This window comes from Halyomorpha halys, unplaced genomic scaffold (assembly GCF_000696795.3).
Source record: "Halyomorpha halys isolate HHAL.00 unplaced genomic scaffold, Hhal_1.1 Scaffold1083.1, whole genome shotgun sequence".
In the NCBI taxonomy this organism is placed as follows: domain Eukaryota; kingdom Metazoa; phylum Arthropoda; class Insecta; order Hemiptera; family Pentatomidae; genus Halyomorpha; species Halyomorpha halys.
In genome coordinates, this window is record NW_027113377.1 from 268686 (window position 1) to 275431 (window position 6746).

Consider the following 6746-nt stretch of genomic DNA (forward strand, 5'->3'; position numbering starts at 1 on the left):
TTCAAATCAACACTTTGTCCTATATTAGATAATTGAGAATTAATAAAAGTTAGAAAAATAAAAATAAATGATAAAAATGTTAAAATTAAAAACGGTTTTTAATAAATTCAAAGGTGATTAGTCAAATAATTTTTAAATTTAAGATAATTTCAGAATTATTTTGAAAAAAATTAACTAAATTTTAAATCATTATTTTATAAAAATTAAATAATTTTAAAATATTAAAAATTAATTGATTAAAATTAAAAATTGGTAAAATATGAAAATTAATTAAAAATAAATTCTTTAAATCAACACCTCTTCCATATGTAATTGAGATGCAACTAAAATTCCAAAAAACATTCTATTAACATAGAAAAGCTTATACTTATACGCTATTCAATTACAAATGTTCATTTAAAATTGATTATTTTATATGTATATAAGTATGCTCAGAGTGTAGTATTTGAATCGATTCTGTTTAAAAGATTATTGTCAGATATTTGCAGATTTTTAAATTTGTTTTTAAATAATTATTTCTAACAAATTTACAAAAGAAAAAAAAGTTTATTTTAAATAGTCATATTATACTTTTAAAATTTCAATTTTTAAATCTTTAATAAAAATCTTCAAAACACTTTGGACTAATAAATATTAATAAACAAACTTTTAGCAAGATATATTGATACTTTAAAGAACCGTCCATAACTTACTTTGTCAAATATATTTAAGTCAAAAATTAAACAAAAAGACAGTAAAAATTCAATAATTTTAAATTTGACAAAACACAATCTAATATTTGTTCAGTGAATTTGAATCATAACATCATAAATCAACTTACCTTGAAGAAACCCAATGGCCCAAGTTTAGCTGTATATACAGCAATATCCATTAGTCCTTTGAATTCGCCCGGTTTCGCATTCATCGCTCTTGTTTTAAGAACATCTAACGGTTGAGTTAAAGTAGTAGCAACGCCACCCTGGGAATAATCAAAATTAAATTTGCACATTAATATTTATAAATAAATTATTTCAGGAATGAGTTAAAAACAAATAAGTTAAGTTTGGGTAGTGCATATCTGGGAATAAGTGCATACATGGGTATTTTTCTAAAGTATATTTTTTTTTAGAGTTACCATCTTTTGAAATTTTAAGTAAGTTCATCCTATTTACTTTAAATTACCACTGATGACTATATATGTATATATATATATATATATATATATAATTCATGTCACCCATGGTGCATAGAGGACAAGGTTGTGTTCTTTCATTGGTCCTCTCCTAATAGTTAGTATATTTAATGAATCTCGCTGTTCGGTAAGCTTGTGGTCTGACTGGCGGATTCTCCACACAATTGGGTTTTGCTAACTTGTCAGCTTGTTCTGCTTTATATGCAAAATGGCTTGGTAGCTATTGCAAAGCTAGAATGTTTTCTCTTTTCCCCATAACTTAGATGATCCTACATATTGTACTGTATGACGGCTCTGGAATTGCTGAAAATTACAATGTTTTAATTGTTTCAATTATAAGGTAAATAACTTACATTTCTGCACCATGGTTGTCACATCTAGCTCCAACAGGATATGATAGTAGGTTGTAACTTTAATAAACACCTGCTCCAGCTCCCTTGTTAAGACCTGATGTAGAACCATCCATTAGCGAAATTTCTGATCAAGACATAAGAAGATAGAATCAAACAGTTCAACGCTCTTATTGGTCCTGAAGATACCTGAATTGGGATTAATTGGTTTTCTTAAAGGGGATTTCAGATACTTAGGGCTTGGTGTTGATTGGTAAAAAACCTTTTTATCAGTAACCAACTTTTCATCCTACTTTGAAGTGTTAGGTCTAGAAGGAAGAATGAGCATCGCTACCATCTTCCTGCAATCATCACTAATCAATAAGGTGAAATAATTATCTTTCAATGTGAATCAAAACAATTTTACCTTCAGGACCTAGTCCTGCAAAGTGGGAAAAAAGCTCGGTTACTAATGAACAGTTTTTCTACTATTTTTGTACCTTTCTTCACCACCACCCGGGCCATCTTCCTACAATTAAATTATTTACAATGTTAAGTTCCAGTAATGTGTTGTTACGCAAAGTATGAAGTAGATTGGAGGAAGATAGTCCGGGTGGCGATCAATAAAGGTATCAAAATAGTAACAAAAAACTATTTATTTATTGTTAACCTTAACCTTATAAATTTAAATTTTAACCTTAACCAGTGTTGCCCAAAAGGTAGGGTAGGAGGAAAATAAATAAATGAATGATATTTACATAGAAACCCATTTGAACAGCAACATCAGAAACAGAGTGTCATTAATAGCAGAGGTAACCCTATTTTGCCACTCCCTCTTGTTAAAAATTAAAGATGAGATAAAATGAAAGAGTAACTTTAAAAGGTTGGAAGTTCATTCTATCAATTAAAATTCATCTTCAATAATAATAAAAAAATGAATATATTAAAACTTCATATTACCTCAAATAAAAAGTATACCAGTAATCTACTTAAGACTTTTTGAGGCTTTGTTATATTTTTTAATTTCATTAGATTGGTAATAATAACATTAAAAAAATGTATAAATTGCATGAACAACAATAATTTATTAAACAATTATAAATATACATATAATATATAGATAAATAAATAATTTTTTAAGTAAAATTTACATAAATGCAGATCATCGATATATGTAAATAGTTTAACCATGGAATGACTTTGATAGTAGAACACTTAAGTAATACTGTTTCCCTAAATGGAAAGGAAGCACCATTAAACAAAATAAATAAATAAAAATTATAAAATTGGTAGTTTAAATAACACTTTAAGGCTTTTATTTGGCACAGTAGTGATTCAAAAGAAAAAAAAAATGTTCTATTATGTTTCTTGAATACTTTTCACAAAAATTAAGGCTTATTTCAATATAACGGACGGCTTTTTTTTTCTTTTCAAGTAACCTTAAAGTGTTAATTATAATAAAAAAATATATTTTATAACTATTGAAATAATAAAAAATCAAATATGTTTATTTATTTTAAACTAAAATGAATCTAACAAATCGCTACAATCCCACACCCTGTAAATGCTGTCTTCCCGAGAAAAATCCTCGTTAACACTAATTATAGACAAAATGACACAGTAGAAGCCATCTTAGCTGGCCCATTTAAGACCAAATAATTTGTTTATGAGAGATATATTTTTGTATATAATATATTCTACACCCTCAAACTGAAAAACTATAAGCCATCCACTGAATTTTTATTTTACGGATAACTGAAAGTGGTTGTAGAAGGAATCCATATGCTTGCCCCACTGTGCAACTCATGAAAATAACATCAACTGGAGACATAAAAATTAAAATCGGTGGCACAATATATAATACAATAGTACAGCTACTTGAATATCTTAGTGATAAGGATATGGCTGTCACCGACACCTTTGCTGATGTTGCTAGGAGAATGCATTAAGTAAAAAAAAGCATATCTTAAACAGAGAATAAGAAGTACATGGTAAAGAAGTCTAAATATGAAACTTGGTAAAGAAGTCTAAATATGAAACTTGCAATTTGAGAAAGTTAAAGAATTTGTACACCTCAGCTGTTAAATGAATATGAGGAACAATATTTTCAGAGAATCATATCTCCATGCCTCCTATTAGCAAATCCAGTTGGTATTTTTTATGTTTATATAATTGTTTCCATAGTTATCTACAGCTGTACAAAACTTTAGTTTGCCAAGGTTTGAGAAACAGTTCTGAGTGAATTTTCTCTGATTACGTATGTAATCAAATTATGGAGGGCCAAGAACGGCGATGAACTAATGAAGTATGTCTTAAATAAACTATATGGCCTCTTCAAGGAAGTTGATAAAGAAAGATTCATTTGACTTGAACGGTGAAGGTAGGATGGGCGTCTGGCTAAGATCAATGAAGATTTCATCCAAAGTAAGATTTTTTCAAAAAGACATTCAGGAATAAAGAAATATCTAAGATGAAGGAGCGAGATGAGAATGTCCATGATGCTCGAACTTTGCTTAGGTGCATAACAGAACCATATTTGCATAAGACCGGGAAATAAGGTTAGTTCAGAAGGCCTTGACTTGCAATGAGTTATTGAGCTGCTGATAGAGACTTAAATAAATTTTAAGTTTTAAATACAAAACACGGTTTGGTACAGAAAAATTATCTTACAAGATTGAAAAATCTATATTGATGGTAAAACTTAAGGTCTCTCAGATGTACAATATCTAATCAGTATTGACAAGATAGAGCAAACTCAGTCAACCAGTGAAACCGAAGGCAAGATAAGACAGCTTCTACTTTATCTTCAAACATCCGACTCTAAACATAACACTGTTGGTTTTACATTTATTCAACAACTGGACAGTTAATATTTATGTCCTACCACACTAATTTTCACTAAGTCATTATAAAAGTCGATAAAAATGTTCTTTCGTCATGGATTTAATGAAACCCATGTGATTAATATGAGCTAATTTAATGTTTTTAAAATTAAAGAGAGCAAAATAAATAAACTTAGAGATGTAATAAAGAAAATTGCTTTTTAAAATAAGTTTTTTTCCATTAAATTTCCAGTGAGCATAATCCCAGCTATAGTAATATTTTAAAGCTTAATTTAATCTTATCACATGGCCCAGAGTTCCCACTGGTAATTTAATTTAGATTCTTTGAAGCCTTTTAAGTATATAATGAAAGGACTTATTTTGAGCAATAAATTAAACATTAAAGCAGTAATAGCTCGATTTATAAATAAATAATAAATATATAGAAAATTTGTTATTTTATCTCATTCTAATAAATAATAAAAATTTCAAAAATATGAATGAACAGCCAATATAACCATTATGACACATGACAAGAACGAACTCAAGTTAACAATTGGTAACAAATTTTCCAAAGTCACTATCAACTAAAAAAAAAAAAAAAATATCTCTCATGATCTCAAAGGAATCATTCAGTTTTAGTTACTTAAGTACAGACATTAAGTAGGATTTTATAACAATTAACATGAAAAACCTACTTGATTAAGACATAACTTAAACACTAAGCACATTTTTTTTTATATAAACGCAAATATACAAATACCACTGATACCATTTGACTAAATATCATGCTTTTTATTTGGACAGATAAAATTTCCATGATGCAAGATGGAAAAAACAATTTATTCATGTTCGAAGACTGCTTATGGCAATTTGCCGTTATAAACACCGACTGGCAAAATATGATAATCTTAGATATGCATAAGGCCATGATATGTTCCGAAAGCAAATTGACAATTAAATTAGTGATTCAGTCATGATGTATTACACCAAAGTGATTCGTTATTTGTTCTAGAAGCATGAAAGTTAAAATTGTTTGTGGTGCCAATCTTATAAATGCAGGAACATAACCCTGAAACATAAACAAAATAATAAATAAGAAACTAAATATATTTTTTATTTATTTTATGTTTATAAGGCAACCCTCATACAAACAGAGTTAGCCTGTAAAATAATAACAACAATATAATTTTATTATTTTACAAGAATAGTAAATTTAAATTCATTTATATAAACCAATAACAAACAATACACCCAAGCTGGGCTATCTGCATTCCTGTTTAACAATATAAAAGAAACAAAAACTATAAATCCTATTGAAAAGATAAGTATTCAGCTTTAAGTATAAGATTTTGGGTTAAATAAATAAAAAACAGTTTATGATTTAATTTTGAGGGTACTGACAGACATTCATACAAATAATTTGGGCTAAGACTGTTTAGTTTCGGCATGTATCGGATTCGGTTCTCTACATATGCAGGAGAGATAAATGTTTCAATGCTGTTCTATCACAAGCTGGACAAAGCTTCTGTGGGTCCAAAATGGGCCGACACTAAAAGTTATTGCATATTTATTGGAAAGTCTTAATTGGGCAATCATTCTCAAGTAAGCTATGGGGCAGCTGATCTTTAGGTAGCTTTGTGGAGCATCCACTTTAACGAAAACCCTACTGTACCAAAGATTATAGCTTGATTGTTGTAATAAAAAGTGATCTTCACCCTTGACTAATTCCCTATAGCTTTCTAAGATTTCTGTCTTTCTGATTTTGATAATTACCGGATCACTGAATAATACCGGGTCAAAAATTCCGAAGCTCTCCAGAAGTTTTCTAATCTGCATTACCAAATTATATTGCAAAGTCAACTGTTTGTTACTGACTAGCTGCAGTAGCTTTTAAAAACATTGTTTTGAAAAGGGAGACTCATGTTAAGTATTTTCATTAACCAACTTTCATCAACTAAATATACTATATAATATATTAATATTGATTTCTCACTACTGAAGGCAGAGAAGCTTAGTATGCATGTAAAAAAAATGTCCTTGGAATTGAAGAATTTCACATTGAATCCATCAGGGAACAAATTTGGTAGTGCAGTTGCCAATAATGTAATATATATTAAGTTACAAACTATTAATTTGATGTAAATTTAAGAGATTGCACCCTTTGACCCTTTTGACCCTTCACTAGGTTGATTAAACTTTGTTTTGTTAACGCATCCTCAAACTTATATCCTCAGCACATCTATACGGTTAATCTGATTAGGCTGTGATTTGAAGGAAAGTATAACTACCATAACTATGAGAAATAGTTAAATATTAATTTTATCAAATTCAATCTACTACTTTCAGTTAACTATGCACAAAAGTATTTTTCTTGACACGAATGTTCCAAACATTGTGCCTCCTGTTGATTTTTTTCTCAAA

General features: G+C 28.8%; 1 long non-coding RNA gene across 1 annotated transcript in view; it reads right to left on the minus strand.

The window, feature by feature from the left end:
- LOC106688218 (uncharacterized) overlaps window positions 1–5428 on the minus strand; it is a 32685-nt gene extending 27257 nt beyond the window's left edge. The window contains exon 1 of the long non-coding RNA XR_010844381.1: window positions 1525–5428. This is a non-coding gene — a long non-coding RNA (uncharacterized lncRNA). The remainder of the gene's footprint in view (window positions 1–1524) is intronic.
- Window positions 5429–6746: the final 1318 nt, after the last annotated feature.